This window comes from Macrobrachium nipponense, chromosome 45 (assembly GCF_015104395.2).
Source record: "Macrobrachium nipponense isolate FS-2020 chromosome 45, ASM1510439v2, whole genome shotgun sequence".
NCBI classification, from domain to species: domain Eukaryota; kingdom Metazoa; phylum Arthropoda; class Malacostraca; order Decapoda; family Palaemonidae; genus Macrobrachium; species Macrobrachium nipponense.
This window is the reverse complement of record NC_061105.1, coordinates 28,463,817-28,489,857: the sequence shown is the minus strand read 5'-3', so window position 1 is coordinate 28,489,857 and position 26,041 is coordinate 28,463,817. Positions and strand designations below refer to the sequence as shown.

The window sequence follows — 26,041 nt, the reverse complement described above, 5'->3', positions numbered from 1 at the left end:
GGTCAGAGCACATGGGATGGTTCACAAGCTTATCCTTCATCTATTTATAATCCTGCCCAAGTCCAAGCTCTTGATTCCTGCCGCTGTTAAGTATGCAGAATGAAGATTCTTTAGTCAGAGCTTTTGGGGTGCTGCTCGTCATCGATATTTATAGCTGGCTACGATGTTCTGCGAGTAATCGTCCCCGGATTCATCTCTTTCCCCCGTGGACTTTATCACACACTTTCGTAGATTTAACGTTCATATAATATATATATTATATAATTTATATAATAATATATAGATATAATTCTATATATATATATATATATATATATATTTATATATATATATATACTATATATATATATCTATTATAATATATATATATATATATATATATATATATATATATATATATATGATGGAAATCCAGTGTCAATCCCAGCTTAGATCCGCCTTAATCCCGATTACTCTTATACAGTATGGAGAATACAAGTGTCTTTGTTCAGTGTCAAGTCCCTACGTAAATTTTGTTACCCTTAGAATATGGTCCCTACCCCTTCTTATATTTCCGCCATATCTGATAGTATGGGTATACACACACATGCACGTGTAGGTGTTTATATATACATTTATACATAAATAAAGGTTTTTGCCACGAAGGAAAAAATGAAAAAGCGAGATAGCCGAAGTACTTTCGGTCCTGTTCAGACCCTTTACTAAGGCAAACTGATTTTACAGAGGAAAACATAGTCAAAAGAAGGCTTAATATTAATATATATGTATTATATATATACATATACATATATACAGTCTTATAAGTAACACATTTGCTTTAACAGGGGTGGCTCTAGGGCAAAATCAACATAATAATCACTTGGTTCAACTCGGCAAAAAGAAGTAAAGGATATTTAATTACGAGCCGGCATCCAGGTTTCATGGTCAATAACTTTTTAAATCATCAGTAATTGACAGATTATTGTGATTCCTGGCTGTGCAATGAACCATTACATACTAAGGCAGCAGAGCAACGTAGACAACGCACCAATGTCTGTGGTTTCGCCTTGTAATACTATCTGCTTTGAATTATATTCTGGGCCTTGAAATGACGCTAACATTATGGTCGTGGACCTGTAATATTGTCTTGAGATGTGAAGTACTATCTGTGTTGAAATATTATTTGGGATGTAACATAATGTTATGAGTTTTACATATTGTTTAGCATTAGAATAACTGGTGGAAATTTGTTATGTCTTCTTTGGCATCTCGTCCAAACACTGAATTGTTGTCAGTGGTTTTACACGGCTTTTATTTAACTTGAATTCTTTGTCTAGCTGTCTGTTTGGGTCAAAACTTGCAACCCATTTTTTACGCTTTATTTTGCGTTATACTTAGGAATAAGTAAGCATTAATGCTGTGATCACAGAAAATTTTATTTTATATTTTTTACTGTATTTTTTTAAATCACAGCGTGGTTTAAAAATTTTTTTGAAGATGAGTTTTATCTATCAGGTGTCATTTTTTTTGTAGGAATTGAAATGCTTTTTCATGGCGTAGTATGCTGTTTGTGGTATGGAAGAGCGAGAGATTATTATTAGCTACGATTGAAAAGAAGGACTAGTTACGTGGTGTTGCCAGGGTTTGGAAAATTGTGCAGTTTCTTAAAAGCTTGCACTTTGAAATGTTCGTTAATTATTTCCGCCAGGTGCTTGAACTATTCCTCTTTCAGATGTGTCTCAGGGCCAAAGAATGCAAGATTACAAGACCACAGTCATGCATGCTTTGGGATTTGAACGAGTCTTATATTTTTTTTATTAATATTTCATAAATATCCACTGCACGTACTTATCTCCATTATTTTCATTGGTGCGCAGTCGCTTGCTAGCACAGTCAAGGTTATTGCAAAGCTGTGTTTTTCATTGTATGAGAATAATTTTATGGGATTTTTCGTTGCCTGTGGTGATCCATTCAGTAGGTATTGTTTTCATGTACGTATGTATGTATATATATGTGTGTGTATGTATGTATGTATAGTCTCGAGTATAAAAGGCCCATTAAAAAACTGGTTTAAAACTAAGGACTATATTTCGGTGGACTCACACCCTTATCAAGTAAGGTTGGGGTGGGAGTTAATCGACCGAAATATAGTCGTTAGCTTTAAACCAGAGTGTTTTAATGGGCCTTTTATACTTGGGACGTATCCTGTGTTAGCAGAAAATTTATTTACTCACGTACACATACATTATATGTATATATATATATATATATATATATATATATATATATATATATATATACTATACTATATAATGTGCAGTTCAGGTTTCTCAGAATAGGGGCTCTAAAGAACATTTGATGATATACGCCAGGGAATCATACCCCTAGAGAGAGAGAGAGAGAGAGAGAGAGAGAGAGAGAGAGAGAGAGAGAGAGAGAGAGAGAGAGAGAGCGCACATTTCCAATATCCGACTAATTATATCCTTTTGATATATTGTGATGTGCGTCCTTTGCTCACTCAAAATGTGAAAGACGACGACAGAAAGAAATAAACCGTAGTTACTGCTACGCAGGAAAGCCGATAGAGTCGGCCGGATACCGCGTGTGAATGCAGTCATAAAATTGTAGATGATACTGAATCACGAAAATGACAACGAAGACGATTTTGTCTTTCGTGAATCATCGGCTGATTCACGTAAAAGGACGCAATGGGATGTTCATGACAAGAGGCCTGTATTTAATCGGAATCGATGTCACCCTCTCGAAATATCCAATCATGACTCACGGGACGGTTCATCAGTCGGATTTTCTCTTAGTATTGCAGATATATTCTGTTTTCCGCTACTCGTCAATTCATTGTTGATATCTGCACATATTACGTATAATTGAAATCGTCCATATTTTTTCAAATATAGTACATGTTCGCTGCAGTGCATATTTTTTTTCCAAATTCACATTGTTCGCTGCAGTGTATATTTTTGTGTATTTTTTTCACTGCTGTGTATATTTTTTCAAATATAAATGTTCGCTGCCGTGTATATTTTTTCAAATTACATGTTCGCTTCAGTGTATGTTTTTTCAAATATACATGTTCTCTGCAGTTTGTGTTTTTTCAAAAATACATGTTCGGTGCAGTGTATAATTTTTCAAATATGTTCGCTGCGGTGTATATTTTTTCAAATACATATGTTCGCTGAAGTGTATAATTTTTCAGATATACATGTTCGCTGCGGTGTATATTTTTTCAAATATATATGTTCGCTACGAGACTAGTCTTCCGGTCATCGACGTTAATCAACACGTATTATATATATATATATATATATATATATATATATAATATATATATATATATATATATACATACGTATACACACACACACCAACACACACACACACACATATATATATATATATATATTATATATATATATATATATAGTGTGTGTATATTTGTGTGTGTGTGTGTATGTATGTGTTATTTTCATATGCAGTGTATGTATGTATGTGTTATTTTCATATGCATGTATGTATGTGTTTATTGATGTAAGCACTTAAATATCTGTAAAGTCTAATCAATGAGTTACGTTCATTCAGTCATGCAAAGCCAATAAGGTTGTGCCACTCAACGTATCAATCCTTCCATTAGGAATCTTTGGCACCTAATACCTATTTATCTTCAGTTTTTTTTATCCCTTCCTGAGGTGTCCGTCGTCACCAATCACCACCACGAAGCCAACACTCACCGCCAACATTCTCTCTCTCTCTCTCTCTCTCTCTCTCTCTCTCTCTCTCTCTCTCTCTCTCTCTCTCTCTCTCTCACAAAATCTTTGCTAAATTCATTTAACTGCTTGCAATATCGGGCGTTTGTTACACATTTATCGATTATGTTTCCTAAAAGCCTAACCATGGTTATGTTAAAATACCGGATCTTTTTGGCAGACCAGTCAGGCAAGAAAGTAATTTGACTCTCTCTCTCTCTCTCTCTCTCTCTCTCTCTCTCTCTCTCTCGCCATATTTACGGGTAAAAGTATTCTTCTCTTTTGTTATGGCGCTAGGTGCTTATGTTTATCTCAGCTAAGAGAATCCATGCGTGTGCATCTTAAGTTAACGGCACCAAAAGGATATGAATAATATATGTGATTTCAAACCTTTATTTATACTTTCACGTTTGTGAATTATTCCTCTGATGCGTAATCGAGCCAGAAGAAAAAATAACTTCGAATATTGAAAGACAAACAAATCTGTTGTAAGAAGTAAGAAATTTGTGGATTTTGGATGAGTGCAGATTGAAATGAACAGCAAAGAAGTTTTGTAAAACTAGAGCAGCACCGTTAAGTTTTTGACAGACCATGTGAACCTACTTACTCGTAAATGCTATAGTAAGACCACATCATGTTCAGGGAGTGTTTGGGCCTCGTGCATTTCGCGCTCGGCTACCAATCCGGTGGTCCGAAGTTCGATTCTCGGCTCGGCCAACGTGGAACCAGAGGAATTTATTTCTGGTGATAGAAATTCATTTCTCGATATAATGTGGTTCGGATCCCACAATAAGCTGTAGGTCCCGTTGCTAGGTAAACAATTGGTTCCTAGCTACGTAAAAATATCTAATCCTTCGGGCCAGCCCTAGGAGAGCTGTTAATCAGCTCAATGGTCTGGTAAAACTAAGATATACTTAACTTTTTTTAGTGAGTGCTTGACGGGAAGTAGGTGTAATGGGTAGATAACTCGAAGATTATAAATATATTGATTCCACTTAGAAAGTGTTGCCACGAGGTGTTAGACTTCTTTGATTCTTAGCTAGTTTCATGGAATGATGATGGTTACCCCATCACGTTTGTTTCTTACGTAAACTTGGTCACCATAACTATAGCCATCTAACTATCAAGTCTAAGTTCACAGAGGCACTCAGGATTTATAAAGGGCCGTGCCCAATGCACCTGTCCTAGGTGCATTGGTCCACTTGCCAGGTAGACAAGAATACGACCATATGCACACACACACACACACACACACGTGTATATATATAATATATAGTATATATATTTATATAAATAATATATATAATTATATAATAATTATATGTAACTTTTTTTCTTTTGGGTCTGTCTTCAATATCACCATAATATTGTCAATTAACATTAATAATATAACAGGCGGCCACGTCATATATATATATATATATATATATATATATATATATATATATATATATATATATATACATATATATATATATATATATATATATATATATATATGTATATATATATATATATATATATATATATATATATATATATATATATATATATATATATATATATTATTGCCTTTCGTTGGCGTTTGACACACATTGAGCCAGTGATTTTTTGCGAGAGAAAAAATGCTGGCGTCAGGCCAACTTCAATAATACTGACATTGTTTGGTGCTTGAAACCTTACCTAGTGTCGGTATGGTAATGCGTTTACCGGACTAAAACGCAACGATGGTATGAATGGTTAGGATACACGTAAAGGCAGTACTAATTGGATGTATACTGGTATTTTTATGATTTCATTCTATCTCACCAAAGTAAAGGTCAAGCCCATTATGAACTTTGTCCTTTTATGTTTTGATGTCAAAGTATGGGTATAAATGAATGGATTTGTTTCCAATAATTGTGTGGGTTTGTAGATGACAAGAAAAATAATGACAATCAAGTAGCGTATACATATAGCATCCATCTCTTTCCCTTTTTCATCTTATTAGTAAAGATTATTGGCCATTTTTAAGTTACGATTAGTTTCTTTTCCAGGGATTTTATTATTCTAATTAGTAAGTTATTTTTTTATGCGTTGATGCGTTTTAATATATACTACTACTACATAGCGGTATATGTATGTAGTTCGTAGCAATTGAAGATATTTTGGTTGTCTGTGACCGTAGTTGCTACAACTCCGCCATATAAAAATAAATCTGTGAAACAATCCTTCTCTCTCTCTCTCTCTCTCTCTCTCTCTCTCTCTCTCTCTCTCTCTCTCTCTCTCTCCTGAGGCAGACTTTGTGGCAACTAGATTTTGCAACCATGTAGGATATAAACTCTGCGGCGTTGCCACTCCATATATCTTATTTCCCAAATGTAATCCAACCTCATTCCATTGGTTCTTGGGCCTCATTGTGATGAATTGGCTGTAGCGACAGACTCCTCCTACGCCCTCAGATCTGCGCCGTTCAGTCCAGTATTCTCCCGAAGGTTTTATCTTTCCATTTCTTTCTGAGTCGCTCTCTCTCTGTCGCGATCCCTCCATACTCTCCAGTTACATCCTTGATATTCAATCCTCCACCTCAAAGCCTACGTTTCTGACCCTTATCATTATCAAGGATTTTATCACATTTGGGATGTTCTTGGAATGTGTTGAGCCATAACATGCGTCGGATTGAACAGACCTATCTGGGAGAGTGCTACAAGTGAACCAAAGTCCTCAAACAGATTGTTTGCTACAGTTCTTTCCAAGTTTCTCGAAGCTCGATGCATAATTAACCTGTGTTGCTTGTTTATAATGGTGGCCAACACATGTGCCTGTTTCCCCCATTTCTTGACAAATTCAATGGCCTTTGTCTAGGTATCTGTCTGCACACACACACACACACACATATGTATGTATGTATATATATGTGTGTACACACACACACACACACATATATATATATATATATATATTATATATATATATATATACTATATATATATATATTATAATAATTGTGTGTGTGTGTATGTGTGTGTGTGTGTGGGTGTGGGTGTGGGCTTTCTTTTAGATTCACATTATGTGTCGTTCTAGCCTCCTGGCTTTTTATCCGCCCTTCCTAGATTTTTCGTCATGTAATACACTTACCAATATCGAAAAGTCCTTTTGACGCTTACTTTGTCCTTATTCTTCACTGTTATTCCTGTACTTATCATACGAACTATTCAAAATCGCCATTTTTTTCATATTCCCGAAGGATTCAACGTCTTCATTTTCCCATTTTCCTCCTTTGATTTCCTTATTCACTCTTCGTAATGATTCTCTCGTAATATAGACATATATCCCTATCCCCCTCTTGTTCTGTATAATTCACCCATCTTTCGGTACTTTTTCCGGCATTTCTTTATATTTACTCGTCGATACTGATTCCTCCTCTGGATTCCTTATCCTTCCTTTTTTTCATTCGATTTTAACCATTTTTCTCTCCTAACATTTACATTTATCCCTTCTTGTTCTATGTAGTTCACCTATGTTTCACGACTCAGCCCCTCCATCCCCTCCCTATTTCTTTATAGGCATGTTGTATTTACTCGTTGATACAGTTGCGTTCCGAATGGCACCACCTTTAGACCAGATAATATGTTTCAGTTGAAATAACCTTCCTCTTATCCAAGAAAACCCGTCCATCGCCCGCACCTGTCTGGTCTTCCGCCCCAATCGACATCATCTTCTTCCTAGAAAACTTTCTAGATAAAACTGTCATCTATGCTATTATTATCTCACCATCCCCACCTACACCATCTTTCCTCCTAGATCAGCATCTTCCTCCCCCGTTTATGCTATCCATTGCTCCCCCTCAGGGCGTCCGAAGTCTGTTTATACGATCCTAAGTTTTGATCCTTCTTGAGTGCTTCCTTCTAAGGAACGGGGTTAGATGAGATTGGCACCTGTTGCCCCGGTACACAGAGGCGATTTCTCCTCGCTCAGATGACTCCTCCCTTCTGTAGCAATTGCAGGTTTGTTGGTCTAGCGTTCTGATATTGATACTTTACTGGAGTCAGCGTGTTTATGAATTATGCTAGATTTATTGGAGAGAGAGGAGAGAGAGAGAGAGAGAGAGAGAGAATTCGTGAGGCAATCCTCTGCAAAATACCGATTCAGAATATAAGAAGATTGAGAGAGAGAGCGAATATTTAGAGATTATAAACACACTGATAATTTCAAAAAGACGAGAGAAAAAGACAAAATAATTTCCGTTCGATATCATTTCTATATTTCGCATCCCACTTGATCTAGCTGTGCCATTCATCCGCCGTGCAATATCGATGTTTTATATATTCAACGAAATCAACACCCAGAAGATTTCTCCCTTCGTCTTTGCAGTATTTTATGTGAGTCTCCCACTGTGCATCGAATATCGTGACAGTTCTTTTAAATATTTCATGGAATCTATATCTAGGAGACGTTCTCTTCTTAAGTTGCAATTTCTGGAATGTGTGTTGATTTTTCTTAAAACCATTACGTTGAAGACACCTGTCTTTGCCTCCAGCGTTTGAGACAACCAATATACAAAGGACCCTGATGGTTCCATCTTTATTCTTGCTTTGTTTTCTTGGGCTTATATCCGCTTTTTCAGATATGGTCTATGTATCCACGCAAATGTTTGCGTTTTATGATTATTAATAATAATAATATGCTGGAAACAGACCTTCTTTCAAACATGTTTTATTGAATATAATGGCAGAATTTACAGAATTGAGCCTATACAGAATTCTCTCAATTCTTCTAATAGCTTGCTTCGCTTCTCTAACACAGTGGTATATTTCTAAGCAGCACATAGAACAGCTGTGGAGAAATACCAGTGCGCCGGAGATCAAGTCAATAAAGAATTCTGTATAATATAAATTCTGTAAATTCTGCCATTATATTCAATATAATAATAATAATAATAATAATAATAATAATAATAATAATAATAATAATATAATAGTAATAATAATAATAATAATAATAATAATAATAATAATAATAATAATAATAATAATAATAATAATAATAATAATGACAGCCCACCGAAAGAAAAAGAAGGCGTGGCTGTACTGATTTAAGTAATTGCTTATAAATCAATGTAAATTGTACCTCGTCAGGGACTGACGTGTTTTGTAAAGAGTGCAATTAATCTTGATGTTGATGAAGGGCAAAAGATGGCGAATAACGAAATGTTATCGGCAATTATAGTTCAGATGCAAGTATGTATAAAAATGATTTATTTTTGTTTTCTGTAATTATATTTTTCAGATATAGGAAATTTGGTTAAGAGGAATCAAATACTTAAAAAATATAGAATATGTAAGAAGAATTTTATTATTGTAGTGTGGAAGTTTTTAACCTATATGTTAAGGAAGCTAGTATTAATAAATGAAGCGCTGTCAGTTACTTACATTAGCAAATATAAATATACATATATATATTAGCATATATATATATATGTATATATATGTATATGTATATATACACACAAAATACACACAGTCTAATATTACATTCAATTTATCATGTATGAATAATTTTTTTTTTTTAACATACGCTATGACTAGTGAATAAATATCAGTGTGTTTACGATTATTTTGAACATTTTACGTCCACACATGTCCTGAATCGTTCCTTATTTAAATATCTTACGCCAAACCTCAGTTATTAACAAGTATACCCTGCTTTACGAACTATGTCACATAAACACTTTTGCTTCCGAGCACTTGGGGAGAATTTTTTTTTTTTTTTTTTTTTTTTTTACATGAGTATAGGAAAAAGATTGGTTAAAGGGCCGACCCAGTGCGACCTCGCCCTTCCTGGGCCTTATTTATAGTATGATTGCCACCTCGTTCACCGAGCAATCATTGCAAATTGCAACGTCTGGGGACGAGGCTGATAATGAGAGGAGAGCAAGTGTGTGTTTGTGTGTGTGTGTTTAACAGTTATTTAGCAGAAAGTGAAAGGGGGGCTTTTCTATTACTTATTCTAGTATATATATATATAATATATATATATATATATATATATTATATATATATATATATATATATTGTGTGTGTGTGTGTGTGTGCGTGTGTGCGTGTGTGTATGTGTGTGTTTACTTATGTATGTATCTGTATCTGTGTAGGTGGGGAGAGAGAGAGTTTGATTAATTGTAACAAACCGCTTCCGTATAAACGTCATTTCATATAACCCTCGACTTTTAAAATTCACGGAAGAGAGAGAGACCTTACCTTACCTTACAGACCTTACATCTTGTTCGGGTTGCCCCAGGTCCCTCAGTGTGAGGCACCTCTAATGTCTACCAGAGAGTTGCTAGTACATCTTCCGGTATATTTTGCATCTTCCAATCTTGGATGGTCTGGGATGCAGTTTAGAATATTTGTCGAGCTTATTCTTAAACACATCTACGCTCACTCCTGATATTTATTTTCTTCAGAAATTATTTTCTATCCATTTTCATACTTCTCGTTCCATATATGATTCAATGTCCTTCAAATGAGTCGTTTATTTCGAACCATTGTAATATTTTCATTATCTGGAATAGAAAATGTCTATCCATTGTCAGTTGTGTATTTCTATCCATTGTCTCATTTCCTTCGTAGATCTTTAATCATTTCTATCCATTGTTGTGTTTCCAACTCCGAGGATTTCTTCATCTACTGCTATTTTTGTTCCTTCTCCTCCTTCCCTCTCTTGACTTGTTTGTTGATTCGTTGTGTTCCTCACAGGGCGTAATCTAATCTATTGGAGTTGCAATATCTCCTCCTCTCCGCCGCCTCTCGTATTCATCCGGGTAGTACTCTTTTTAATTAAACGAGGGAAATAAAATGAATACATATTGTTTTCACTGTCCCGTTTCGAATGGTGTTTTTGTTTTTCGAGTCTAACGTGGATGGATTATCCTTTCTGATACCGTAATGTTATGTAGTGACGATGATGTGATTTGCTAAGTTATTTTGCATTCTTTAAACGTAAGCATGGTAAAAATAACAAGGTGTGATCCGACCTCTAGCTTACTCGAAGCCCGTGGTAAAATTTACGGTCAAATAGAGCGTTGTTTCACCAACGAAATTGAAATAAATACGTTATATTTTATTAGAAATAATTTTTCTGTACGGTTTAACATGTGCATTAATTATTTTTTTTAAATTTTTGTTCTAGTAAATAATCATAAATATCCTATCCTAAAATTCCTGTATCTTTATCATTGCGAGACACCTTTTTCAGACCTTTCCTACATCCCCCCCCCCACCCCCCCACACCCCCCACCCCACAACAAAGTAGTTTATAGGCTTACTCCCCGAGTAAGCTAAAAGATACAAAAGAGGTAACAGGTCACAAGTGGTCTGAGAGAGATAGTGGAGTGATAGAGCGAGGTGACTCGACAATTATCGTTCTAGAGATTCAATTGGTACTGGACCGTCCCCTTTCAACTCGCCCACAGTCTACCGCAACTTTGCTTTCTCAAGAAATAATTTTTTTTAAAGGTTTAGAAACTGCCCGAGAGGTTATGCGCACTTATTGGTCCAAGCCCTGATAAAAGAGGGTGGTTCAGCACGAATGAGAGTGAAATGGTAGTAGGATACTGCACGCCAGTCAAGAAAAAGTATTATGATTATTATTATTGTTGTTGCTATTGTTCAAAGTCTTCCTACATCCATATTGCACAGCCTCAAAAGGCCTCTTACCTTGCAAAGAAAGCTGCTATAGTAACAAGAAACACGAAGCTAAGAGACTAACGGAACGTGAAATGTTGAAATGCACAGATAAAGATATGAATAGAATGGGATGTGAACCATATAATAACGAATGACCTCAAATTACTAGCAAAGATTGACTAACTATGAAAAGAGAAGCTCGGCCATATCCACATTAAGTTTCCATTTAATGGGCAGTGTATTGAATTCTCTGTCTTCTTCAGTAATTACCGAATCATTACAGTTTAAGTCTACTGAAAAACTTTCGTGGTGCCAACGGGCCTCTCTCTGTCTTTACACAATGAAACAGATTTACTTATCCAGTAAGCCACCCTTGAGATCTACTGAACAGGCGTTTGAACTATTTAAATAGCCAGTTATAAGTATTTTTAGAGAGGAATGTCAGGTTTTCACTGGTCTTAGCTGTTCACAGGTGGTTGTGATCCCATAATAATGCATCGGTTCCAAACCTAAACAACCTGCCAGGCCATAGGAATGACTAAACTCTGCTAAGGTCAACATGTAACAAGGTCCGGTGAAAATATAGTTCACCATAAAGGATCACTAAATTCGTGACGAGTAAAGAATATGGCCACAGAATAGACATGAAATTTATGGAGGGAACGCATGAATTAAAAAAAAAAAAAAAAAAAGTTTGAAAAATACAAAATAAACATTATGAATTTGACATGATATAAACTTGATAGAAACGGGAATTGTGAATTGTATAGAACCGGGGGATTGAGAACTTGATGGAAACGGGGACTGAGAACTAATTTCCTAATTAACATGTGAAGAATAAACGCTCGAAATAACTACCATTTTCGCAGAGATAAGAATATTTTGATAAACAGATAAAAACCCTAAATAAAAACTAGTTTTTAAAAGGAATAAGCATTTGCAAAACCTGTCGAAAACCATATAGCGGGGTAGTGCCGTCAGTGGACATCATGCGGTGCACTGTAGGCATTACTTAAGGTTCTTTGCAGAGTGCCTTCGGGCCCTAGCTGCAACCACTTTTCGTTCCTTCTACTGTACCTCCGTTCATATTCTCTCTCTTCTATTTTACTTTCCATCCTCTCTTAACACTTGGTTCATAGTGCAACTGCGAAGTTTTCACCTTTCAAACCTTTTACTGCCGATTTCCATTTCAGCGCTGAATGGCGTTATAGGTCCCAGTTAAATTCTATGTTCAACTCCGCTCAATAACTGCGAAGTAACCATTTCCAATCAAGCAATCTGGCAATAACCACAAAGTCGTAGAATAGATAACCGAAAATGCACACCACTTTTTCATTTTAAAACGGAAATAAACTACACATGCTAATCCAAAAGCACGAAAATAAACACAGTTTAGTCTGAGAATGCGAATTAAAAAAGGGTCATAAAGAAAACACCACTTTCTCCCCGTAAAAGTCACGATAGAGAGAGACCCTTTGCAGACCATTCCAGGCCCTGCCATCTAATATTAAGGAAAACGCCGTCTGGCGCCTGGTGTTAACGTGCTAATACAATAAACCCGCTTGATTCAATAAGGCTCAGCTTGTGCCTGAGTGCGGATTAATAACTTGAATTTATTGAGGTCCATTATTATTATTATATGATTATTACAAGATCCCATTTATTTGACAAATAGGATGTTAATTTACTAAATTACTGTTGTGGCCGTAACAGCCTCTCTCTCTCTCTCTCTCTCTCTCTCTCTCTCTCTCTCTCTCTCTCTCTCTCTCTCTCTCTCTCTCTCTCATACAGGTTAAAGGCTTGCCAATCTGTTTTCCGAGGGGATTCCGGTGTAAGGATTAACCAGAGAAGCGTGAAATCCCTGTAAGTGGAGACGCACGATACAGAGGCTATGAAACTCTCTCTCTCTCTCTCTCTCTCTCTCTCTCTCTCTCTCTCTCTCTCTCTCTCTCTCTCTGTAAAAGAGGGAGAATAAGACTCGATTGCAACCATCTATTTTTATAGTGCCCAAGGGGCCATGACAAGGAAAGGAATCCAGGTGGGCCTAGATGATAAATGGCGCCGAATTATGTTTTTATTTAACCGTCTTGTTTTTTATTTTTTTTTTACATAGAGAGAGAGAGAGAGGAGAGAGAGAGAGAGAGAGAGAGAGAGAGAGAGAGAGAGAGAGAGAGTCTATATTGTGAAAAACAACGAACCTTTATATGTGTTCAATTTGTTTATGCCTGTTATATTTGTATTTTTTAAAAATATTTTACTTGTTTTTTTCTGTTTACGTATGGGTTATATACGTATGCCCCGGGCCTCATTGTGTCCTGTTGCTGTCCGTGAGAGACTCATTTGGTCCTATTAACACTATTGCTGTTAGTACAATGAATAATAATAATAATAATAATAATCCACGTTCCGTCTATCTGTTTCTTTTCTCCGTAGTAATCTTAGAGAGTTATGTCGCTCATTTTTCTCCAATTTCTCATTCTCCACGGTCGTTATCCTTACTGATGTCATTTATCTTATATATATATATATTATATTTTTCCCTTCTGATATTCTTCACTTTTCTCTGTCTTAGGTCTTGTAACCTCATGCTGTGGCCACATTTATAAATGTTCCACTCGCACAGTCTGCTCCTTAATGTCAGCTATTTTTCTTGTGGCATCAGTAATTCCTTTGCTTTTTCTGTCCGCCCTCAGATCTTAAAAACTGCCGAGGCTAGAGGGCTGCACATTTGTACCTTCAGTGGCTTTTATTTAATCTAAGGTTAAAGTTAGCCAGGATCGTGCGTCTGGCACCGATATAGTTGCCAACAACACAGGCCACCACCGGGCCTTAGTTGAAAGTTTCAAGGGCCCAGGCTGAGAGTTTCATGGTCCGTGGCTGCGAGTTTAATACAGCATTATACGCTGTACAGGAAAGTCGATTGCGTCGAAGAAACTTGGGCGCATTGTTTTTTTTTTTCCCGCCAAAGACCGATGGGCAGGCTACCCAGTTGCCTGGATTGATGAAAACAAGAAAGAATGGGCGTAGACAATTGGAAAGTGTCTGGAAAAACATAAGAAATGATAGAGTCCCAAACTCTGTAACAAGGGAAATCATCTACTAGAATAAACATAGAAGAGATAGTCTGGTGGCGTTTATGAAAATGGTAAAAGTAAAAAATACGGGAGAAAGAAAAAAATTCCGATACTTTATCATAGTTCCGTTCGGGGAACGTGAAGCCGATTCTTTGGCGTGCAACAGGATGCGTGGCATACTTAATTTTATGCGGCCTTGCATTACATTTCACTTCTTTTAAGTCGAGGCTTATCCTGATTGGTGTCGTTTGCAAAAGGCCATATATACTTTTTACGACTTACATAAACTTTTAACATGCGTATGATTCTTGTTAGAGGTCGTTTTACATTCTCCTCTCGTTCTCTTTCCCACGTTTAAAAGTTTTTCACACGCAGGGATTCTGTCCTGTGGAAGTTTGCTTGGCAAGTCGATGGCTCTTTCCCATTTAATGTCTCATTGTGCCACCCTTTGCTTCAGCCTCGTGCTTTTCAAGAGGCGCTCCTAGGACGCTGCTGTCTTCTTCTTCTTCTTCTTCTTCTCTTCTTCTTCTTCTTCTTCTTCCATTTGTTTCCTAAGGCTTAGCCGAGTTCGTATAGTAATGCTGGTCAGCTCCGACAGCCTCTGCGTCAAACCTTGATCTTAAAAGCATTGTAGAATGTCGATTAGCGCGCCAGGATGAAAATAGCGTCGCTTCCGAAAGCCCCCGAAGGACTTGATTTATGTGTGATACGCTTTTAAAGGCGATGGGATACCCAAGTTGCATGTCATATTGATCTCTGGAGAGACGATGTACAGAATGAAAATGCAATGGTTGGATGAGCGAGAATAAGCGAGAGAGAAAAATTGGATTGATTAGGACACATTTTTAAGGGAAAGAACTTTTAAATAATCTTTTAAATGAAATTAGAACAGTGCCACCTTTGTTAACCTCCGACAACGGAGCTTGAGGACTTGATGTTTGTAACGCAGTTGTAAAAAAAAATAAATACAATAAAAAACCTTTAACAGGCACAGTCAAATTACGTAGACCATAATTCTCATACGTGAAAAAGGAGAAATACATAGAGAGGGGAATAAACAAATAAATAAACAAGCAACTAATACACATACATATACATATATATAATAATATATATCCATAATATATATATATATATATATATATATATATAATATAAATATAAATATACACACACACACACACACACACACACACATATATATATATATATATATATCTATATATGTGTATGTATAGTATTGTTTATATATATCAGTTGCATGTTTATTTATATGTATTTATTTTCCTCTCTAAGTATTTCTCCTTTTTCACATCATAATTGTGATCTACGTAATTTTGATTTGATTGTTATGGACTCTTTTCACCTATTTCTTATATATATGTATATATTCCGTAATGGGCCAAAAATACTGGTAAACATGTTCTGTTATGGTAAACATGTTCTGTTACAACAGAATTTTTGCCCATTATGGAATTCAACCGCCTTTTCACGATTCTTCACTTACTTCCAGAAGTCAAACCAGTTTTTCGCATATGTATATATATAATATAATATATATATATATATATATATATATATATATATATATATATATATATATATTATACATATTATACATATATATGCATGTATGTATGATACATACAAGATACATAGATAGATGTCAAAATGTTAATATTACTGAGGCAACGACACCTGATGCAGTTGCCTTATCCACAAAACCCTGCAACTGGCGTTTCTATTGTATAATAAGCGTCTATCCTCCTTTTCCTTGAGTGTGTACAGTGTGTCGAAGTCCTAATATTTTCTAGGAGACAGTTGAATACAACATTGTTTCTTCCTCGAGGGATCGAAGGACCTCGCTTCTAAGTCCATATTTGTTCAGCTTTCAGCTAAGTTGTTGGGCTCGAATGTTGCTTTTTCTGAAGTCCCCACTTTGTTGAAGCAAGTCGTCAATAGTCTAATTCCTGTTTTAACGAGAGAGAGAGAGAGAGAGAGAGAGAGAGAGAGGAGAGAGAGAGAGAGAGAGAGAGAGAGAGAGTTTCCCTTTGTAGTTTCGAAGCAGAAAACGTAATTAAGGTCTGTACAAGGGAATGAGAGACTTAGTTGGGTTTCCCAATTGTAATTCTAAAAGAGGAAGTTTTATATGAAATTGAATGAATGTTCCGTTTGTATGCGTGTGTGTGAGAATAGAGAGAGAGAGAGAGAGAGAGAGAGAGAGAGAGAGAGAGAGAGAGAGAGAGAGCATACTCCATCTACAGACACGCTACTTTAAAAGTACTTTTTATTTTCCGAGGAAAGTCTTTCATCCTTCTACCTTAAAGAACTTGGCGTCGTTCAAATGAAAGTTGCCATCTATATTTTTCTTCCCTGATTGTGGAACCTTTTAGAAGAAAGTTGACATCACAGACAGAGCAGGAGACGGGTGGGGGGGGGGGGGGGGGTGGGGGGGGGGTGGGGGGGGGGGGGGGGGGGAGGGGGGGAAATACCTTTGTTGCTCCTAAAACTTCCAGTTTCCCCATTTCTTGGGGATATCGGAAAAGGGGGGGAAGAGGGAGTTTGGGGAACTTGAAGGCAAGAAAAGGTAGCGTTTCATTTAGCTGTTTATTTGCTCTTTTGTTTATTTATTCTTTATTTAACCAGTTTATTATTGCACACAGACCGAGGTAATACAAAAGGGAATTTTTCTTAAATCAATGACATTACTAGGCGTTTGGATATTTTTTCAAAAGTAAAATTCGTAATACATGCTCCTTCTCTCACTTTGTTACTACATTACTCAACTCTCTCTCTCTCTCCCTCTCTCTCTCTCTCCTCTCTCTCTCTCTCTGTGTGTCTCTCTCTGTGTGTGTGTGTGTGTGTGTGTGTAGTTGTCTTGTTCTGTAGCTTTTCAAGACTTATCCTCATTTTGTTCATCCTTTGCTGGAGAACTTGAGAAGGGAGAGCTGGGCTTGTCTTTACTCCTCAGTATTCTTTATTAATTTATTTATTATATTCCGAACTCTGGATTTTTTTTTACCATCAAGATATATTTATTATTTATTCATTGTCTTTCGAATCCCTTAAATCCCCAAAAAATCTCGCACCCAATAAGATCTTCAGGGCCTGCTCAGAGAATCCAAGGAGGAAGAAATAGGCATAGAAATTTCCATCAATTGCTGCCCGTCACGAATGTTTCCCACTCGAAGAAAAAAAAATTTCCCACAGGAATAACAAATGATACCGCCGGAATATGGTATATTTTCCTGTGACTTGTTCCCTATTCGCCAGATGATGGAATACTAGGGGAATGTGTTGAGTTTATATATATATAGTAATTCTTTAATCTGAAATTATTTACATTCCTTAGAAATTTATATATATATATATATATATATATATATATATATATATATATATATATATATATATATATTGCTTCGTGTAAGCCATGAAATTTAGCACAGTTTTGTTTGGAAAATACTGCAATAAGTAAGCCACCAAGGAATGCCTAAAGTTGGTTGAACCTTAGAGGCATAAGCATGCGACAGGCATCCCAAAGCAATGTTTAGAATGAAAGGACAAATGCAACTGTCTCCTCTCGACCGCCTTAGCTATGGTCAAAGAGGGCCTTAGGACACTAGCATACGCCCATGTCTTGTAGAATTCATGAAATATTGCCTTATGAGTCTGTTGTGAGCTACAGTTTGATGCAATGAGACAAGAAATTTGAAAAGATTGATTGAATTCCTATAGTAAATATTGGTGGACATATTCCACCTAATAATCGGTTAATTTTTAAAACTACCTTTGCAAATTCATGCTGGCGCCATTCTGGCACAATCGCACATAACTTTTGTTATTTAATTTTTATATGATTATTTTTCTGCATATAGATGCAGATTTTTTAGAAGTGGTGAAAAGATTGGCGCAGTGAAGGGATGCATCGTAGTATTTTGAAAAGCTGTCTATTCATAATTAGGAAGGAAGAGGTTAAGGAAGACCCAGGAGAGACGCTGTGGAAAAGGTACTGGAAAGGAAAAGCCTTAATGTCCAGGTAACACGAGAATGCCCGTTAGATAAGAGGCGAGTGACGTAGAGTGATGGTGTGCCTGCCGTCATACTGTCGAATCTTCTTTGCCTGTAGTAAGAAGGGGCTTTTATTATGGATGTTTTCTAATGGGTTTCAGTCCACGAATCGGCAGTGAAAATAAGCTGGTGTGAGTTACTGTTGTCTTTTTCTTTAAGGACGTCCCACTTCAAGGAAAACGACTCGTGTGTGTGTGTGTGTGTGTGTGTACCAGGAGCTAGCTTGCCACGTAAGGTATGATGGAGAGGAAGGTACATCAGAGAAAAGGGCGGTGTAGTGATCTGGGGAGGAGGAAAGGTTGAGAACTGCAGGGGGGAATGAAATGGTGTGATGTTAAGGGGGAAAGCACATCCCAGAGTAAAGGACGTTGATAAATAGTTGAGAGAGGGAGAGAGAAAGGTGAGGAGGTTATACAAACACACACACACACACACACAAACCAATCACTTGCAGAGGAAGAGAATAGTACATGAATGTTTAAAGGAAAAAGAAGAGTAAAGGGCTTGCAGAGAGAGAGAGAGAGAGAGAGAGAGAGAGAGAGAGAGAGAGAGAGAGAGATTGAATAAGGAAGGAATTAGGCGAGAGAGCGAGATTGAATAAGGGAGGGTGAGGGTAGATAGATTAATAGGTAGAGAGAGGGAGAGAGAGAAAAAGTAAAGCTAATATGCTTTTGTAAGTTAAAGTCGAGTTGAATGCTTTGGTTATTATGAAGATTACTCAGAATTATCGCCCCTCCCTTCTCCCTCCTTCTCCCCAGAGGAAAATGTATGAAAGAGGAGGAATTGTCGCTCTTTAAAAGAACTGTTTTGGGGAAAACCTTTGTTTAATTCCATTTTGAATTATTGTATTTTTACACACACACACAGCGTTGTGTTTCGTTCCCCTTTCATGGTGGGCTTTTCTCGTCCCTCTTTTTTTAAAACTGACAATTCATCCGAATGGGCGCCAGCATTTGCCGTGAATTTAACACTTCATTTCATTTCCAGAATTCTGGTTCTCTCAGGTATAATTTTAGAGAGAGAGAGAGAGAGAGAGAGAGAGAGAGAGAGAGAGAGAGAGAGAGAGAGAGAGAGAGAGAGAGAGAGAGTTTTGACAAGTAGGGCGAATATAAATATATTCTCAGTCAGTAGCCTTTTTTTTTTTAATATATATTTTGACATGAAACAGTATCTATCGAAGTGGCTAATAATGGATCTTTGGATTTGGGATCTTTACTCCCTTTTATATATATATATATATATATATATATATATATATATATATATATATATATATATTTAGTATATATGCCTAAACCTACATACAATTATGGAAGAATCAAGCTAGATTTTTCAGTATTACAAAATCTACTTTCTTGAACTTCCATTGTAACCCATCATTATGGAGAAACCAGTCATTTTCTTTTGCTTGCCTGTACGCGAAACAGGAAACAGGGGCGATGAGAAAGAACAGAACCGGAGAAGAGCATCCCTCCTTATCTCATCTCCTCTCATTGCTGACTCATCCACTGAGGCGAGAACACGCATTGCGGCCCGTTGAATCCGCGTGTGTGTCTGTGGGTTTGTTTACTTGATCGTCTGCCACCCTCTCATCGGCTAGGATGTGTCTCAAGTTGTCAAAGTGTTTGGGAGCGGTATCCGATGACGTCTGTCAATAATGTGTTTTTGAAGTTCAATTCGCGTCCACTACTTTGTGTGCGGGCGTGTGTTTGTGCAAGTTTTTGTGCGTGCGTGCGTCCACACTTTGGTCTCGGCTTCCTCGTTATCGATTTCTTACCCGGGTCTCAATGCCATGTTCTTTGTCGTCATCCGATCTATAACGAGAACCATACTGCCCGCAAACTTTCTGAATGGCGACAGTGACTCGTTTCTCTCCTTCTTGCTCCTCAGTCTAATCTCCTCTTGTTCATAGCGTCACTACTGCCGTTATGTAACGTTGCTGATGATATTACAATAACAAAAAGGTATGTTAATTACACGGTGAATAATACCCGAGAAAAGAATGTGGAATGAGGTTTCACATTTCCCGTTAACCTAAAGGGTAATCTTGAACGTCGAACATCCTCGTCAAAGGGAAACTAATTAAAAATAAAGTACAGCGTTCCTTTTTTATTTTCAGATACATGGAACGTTATAATTTAATCTCCGAGGCCTCTCTCTCTGCTTTGAATCACAAAAGAGTTTCACAGATTTCGAATCCGTCCCCAGAGAGAGAGAGAGAGAGAGAGAGAGAGAGAGAGAGAGAGAGGCTTATATGTAAAATTAACATATTCAGATATATACCTGTGTTTGTTTGCATATGCGCGCGCGTGTATGTATGTATGTATGGACACACACGCGCGCACACACACGCGTGTGTATATGTGTGTGTGTGTGTGTGTGTGTGTGTGGAAAAGACGAAACCCCGAGCGGTAACGGCAACAAATAAACTTCCAGTCCAGTCTTGATTTATTCCAAAGGCGGAAGCAAGCAGACCCTGGTCTAATTGGTTGCGCAAACAGTTGTCTTGTGTTCACAAGGATTTTTTTTTTTTTTAACCATCTCGGAGCAGATTATGTAATAATTTATTTGTTATTTATTTATTTTATACTAATTTTTTTTAGAATGAAAGACAAAAATAAATAACGATTTCCAATGCACATTACATAGTTATTTAGTTTACTTTCTTTCACTGGAAACTTGGGAATTTTCTTCCTCCATCTTATTCCTTTCTTACTTTCAGAGGCGCCTCTTAATGATTCCTTTGTGGCTGAACATCAGACTTCATTAATTTTATTTTTTTAATTTGTTTCTGGCCTATAAAAGGTTATTTGATCTAATTTACACACACACACACACACACACACACACACACACACACACATATATATATATATATAATATATATATATATATATATTAATATATATATATATATATATATATATTGAACTACCCAATTAGAACCAAGAGCTGCTTTAAACTAAGTCCTGAGTAGCTCTGAGACCACACTTGGATTTATGTGACAAGACAATAATCGAGATCTAGCACGTATCAGATTCGATCTGGAAGGACTCTATAGAAATTTAAACAAGTTTCAGAATGGACAGGTTTAAGTGATAGACTTATTTGATTACGTTTCTACAGCGACTATTCTACATGAATAATGTGTTGTCCCAAGAACGCACACAAGTATGCTGTGAGTAAGTCATATCACATTACCGTGATTCATATACATATATCGAGCTACAAATGTCCTTTAATATCTAATTCGCTCTACCTCGGAATTAATATATTTTCCTATATGTTTAACCGGGGGGTTAATTTATTAGGCGATAATAGAATTGCCGGCCGACGGACACGAACCATCGACATCTTCAATTCCAGGACTGGCAGTGAAGTGTATATATATATATATATATATATATATATATATATATATATATATATATATATATATATATATATATTGTGTTCTAAAAGAGGTTCACAGTGAAAAACAAACCACGCTCTTGAACCGCAATCCTTCAGGATTGATTGTATATAAATTAACCGGAAAGTAATCTCGTCGTCGCCCTCCCCACCCCCGCCCCGTTCCCCCGGGCCTGACAATAGCTAGAAAGTGGGGCGACGATTGAAAGGGAATGTCCAATTATTGCAGCATAATCACGAGAAGTCGTCGTCTGGTCTCTCCTCGCCGACTCAGACATTTTGGAAGCGAGCCAAGTTGTGAGAGAGAGAGAGAGAGAGAGAGAAAGAGAGAGAGAGAGAGAGAGAGATTCCTATTAGGTAAATCTAAAATCCTACTATCTTCCACTTCTTGGTAATATAGACAGGAGAAAGATATAAGGTATTTACACTGTTTATTGTGTCCCTTATCTTTTTGTGTGTAAAATCATGACACGTGTAATTATGATTATGAATGTGGTCTCGTGACCTCTGCCGAGGTAGTTGTCAATCTCGTATGTTTGTGTTGAAAAGACATCTCGAGATTATCCTCACTCTCCTTACGAGTTAGTTTAATGGAAATTATCTCTTAGATCATCAAGTTTAAGAGTTTTTGAGGAATTCAGTTCTCGGCGAAAGCTTAAATGTCTCGATTTAATAATTATTAAATGTAATTACAATTTTCCAGCAGTCGAACAGAGAAGGGTGAAAGGTCAGGAGTCGCAGCTTAGATCTAGATTTGTAACTTTTAAAGAGAGCACAAAAGGAAGTCTGAAGTTTTTTTTTTCATTTTTTCATTTTTTTTTCCTAAGATGTTAAAGGATAAATCTTCGAGTCAAGGCAGCCGTTTCCTCTTGATTTTGAATAACTGTAATGTCAAGATTAACACTGAGCGTGTTAGATCTAATAATTACATTTGATGTCTTAAACACACGTGTGTACTTGGTTGATTTTATCTTCCACAAATCTCCACTCATTTTCATCTCCCCCCTTTCATAGTTCCCACGGAAGTGTAGTGTCTTCCAACTCTCCTGGATCGTCTAGGAGCGAAGGTCAGTAGACACCATTACGAAGGGTTCTTTTCTCCCAAGGGTTTTGCAAAGGACATATTAAAGGCGTCTCCATCTCCCTATCATCATTATCTCATCTACATATGAAACTTCCATCATTTCTCTTGTGGTATACTATGTCCAATTATCTCCAGCCTTCTGACTACTATTTTTCAGAAAACTTTGTTATCGGATTTACTAAATCATTTAGGTGTAGTCCTCAGAGCATCACAAATCTTAATTGGCTTGTGTATATCTCTTTGATTTCGAAATCCTTTTCAACCTGCTCATGTATCTGTATCTGTTTATCTTTGTGTATCTATCCGTCTATGTATCTATCAATCTACCTATATATCTTTATATTCATACATACATACATTTACAGCCACACAAATATAGATTATTATATATATTATACGTGTATGTATGCATGTATTCATGCATATATGTACAAATGTATGTTTGTGTGTAGCCAAATTCCCGCACACCAAGAAAGAAGCAAGCATTTTGCCCGATGTTTAGCCTGAAGGCACCAGAGCAATCACGACGGCAACTTCTGCAACGATCCTCGGAAGAATTTGGCGAATCATCGATTTCTGAAATTTATGGATATTAAGGGATTTTATGATTTTCTTCGAGGGCGTTTTCGCGTGAGAATTTATGCTCTTACGACAGTGATCTGTTTGTTTGGTAATATTGGATGGTATTGACGTTTCTAATGGAATTGGTAACACTGAGAGAGAGAGAGAGAGAGAGAGAGAGAGAGAGAGAGAGAGAGAGAGAGAGAGAAGAATGGTTCCTTTCCGTTGGGGATTATTGATACTTACTCGATGTGGTCTTCTCGATTCTATTGTAATTTATATTTCATGGGTCCATGGTTGACCTTGTATTCAGTTTACCCCTTTTTTTCACCATTTTGTATCCTAGTCCGCGACCTACTATAGTTAACTAACCACCAGGCAATGGCATATAAAGGGCCTAGATTTCCCTGAGGAACACGGTACTATGCTTTGATGTATTCTGAAAAGATTAAATAAAATGTTTTTTATTATATTTATTATAGTGCTCCGTCTACTCTATCTTTCTTTAAGAACAATATGGAAAAAGTGAAAAAAGGTATTCTTCATATTTTATATGGACGCTTTATCTTTGAAATTGTAAGTGAAAAATTGTAATGAAACACTTGGAGAAAAAGTTTAATCTGTTGAATGTCAATAATGAATGGAGAGAGAGAGAGAGAGAGAGAGAGAGAGAGAGTAATAAAAAAGGTAAAAAGGTCCCTCGAGCTGTGTTCTCGTGATGTTTAATGAAGCTTCTAGGGATGGTATGTGGTGTGTGTGTGTGTGTGTGAGAGAGAGAGAGAGAGAGAGAGAGAGAGAGAGAGAGAGAGAGAGAGAGAGAGAATGCTTTCAGCATAAATCGTACGTAATTCCATGTTTGTTATTTTAATTTTTCTTGTCTCCTCATTTCAGGTGAGTGCGTTCAGTTGGTGACTGCAGTGAACGAAGATAAGTTATCAGTGCGTTTTAGAAGCGAAAAAGGTTTGTCTCGCCACATTATTTTAGTAATGCATAGAGTGGTAATTTACTTTCATTATAATTATTGTGGTTTTTATTATTATCATTGTTATTGGTGTTGTAACACCTTGAAAGGAGGCGCTGTCTCATACAAGATGATGGCTAGGTATTTATTATTATTATTATTATTATTATTATTATTAATTATTATTTATTATTATTAGTTATTTTATTCAGAAGATGAAACCTATTCACATAGAACAAATCCACAGGAGCCATTGACTTCAAATTCAAGCTTCCAAAGAATATGTATTCATTAGGAAGAAGTAAGACGAGGTAAAATGAATTACAGAAAGAAGAGACACTCACTTATCAAAATAATAATAATAATAAAGAAATTAATGAATTAACAAATAGATAAAAGTGTATTGATTGATCGTTCAATATTCACGTTGCACATTGCAGGATGCGGACACATTAGGGAGGGATTTCATTTGCAATAATTTAATAAATAAAAGCAATGCGTTAACGTGTCAGGACATCCACGTGTCTATGATTTGCATATATTATTTGCTGTTAATTTCCATAAGTGAAACCTCCCCTGACGTGTCTAAACCCTTCGTTGAACAGAATGAATGTTAGGCTATTACTGCTTAGGTTTAGTTCACGGGAAAGGAACTCATTCGAGGAATCGAGAAATCGAAAACAGTTATTATTGTTATTGAACAAAGGAACACCTGTAAAAATAAGTTAAGTTTATCTTATTTTAACCAGACCACTGAGCTGATTAATTAACAGCTCTCCTAGGCCTGGCCCGAAGGGTTAGATAGTTTTACGCGGCTAAGAACCAGTTGGTTACCTAGCAACGGGAACTACAGCTTATTGTGGGATGCGAAACACATTATGTCGAGAAATCAATTTCCAATCGCCAGAGACAAATTCTTCTGGTCCCAGGTTGGCAGAGCGGAGAATCGAACTCGGGACTACTGAATCGGTAGGCGAGCACGTAACCCACGAGACTATGATATCGAAAATTAAAAACCGCTGTAGTGTAAAAAGAAATATTCATGTACAGGGATAACAATGGCGATGAGACTTTTATTCTACTACTCCGTAGGACTGATGAGGGATACGGAGTAGTCTGAAGGTCTCTCCTTGTTATTTTTAACCTTGTACATAACTATTTTTAACACTACTGTGGCTTTTAATTCTCATTATTATTATTATTATTATATAAATCTGCACACGCTTGTATAATGCAAGAGAAAACGGCCACCATCTTGCCGAATAAGCTCACATAAGATGAAATGCCAGTGATTAAAGTATTGAATTGTGCGAATAGGGAAATATAAACAAAAGCTACAGATATTATTGATATTATTACCACCGATAACAATCGTGAAATAGAGCATGTCAATATTTCTTGCTAGACGAAGACAGGGGGGGGGGGGGGGTGGGGGGGGGGGGGTTGTTTGGAGCAGTGGCTATCAATTTTTGGTG

General features: G+C 36.7%; 1 protein-coding gene across 14 annotated transcripts in view; it reads left to right on the top strand.

Annotated features, from left to right (window-relative positions):
- LOC135214456 (sodium/calcium exchanger Calx-like) overlaps positions 1 to 26,041 on the top strand; it is a 256,399-nt gene that overhangs the window by 110,602 nt on the left and 119,756 nt on the right. Inside the window, exon 1 of one of the 14 annotated variants that reach the window (XM_064248765.1) lies at positions 24,542 to 24,565. The exons of the other annotated variants lie outside the window; for them this stretch is intronic. The gene's annotated coding sequence lies outside the window, so the exon portion shown is untranslated. Of the gene's footprint in view, positions 1 to 24,541; positions 24,566 to 26,041 lie in introns of those variants that run through there. 14 annotated transcript variants of the gene reach the window in all.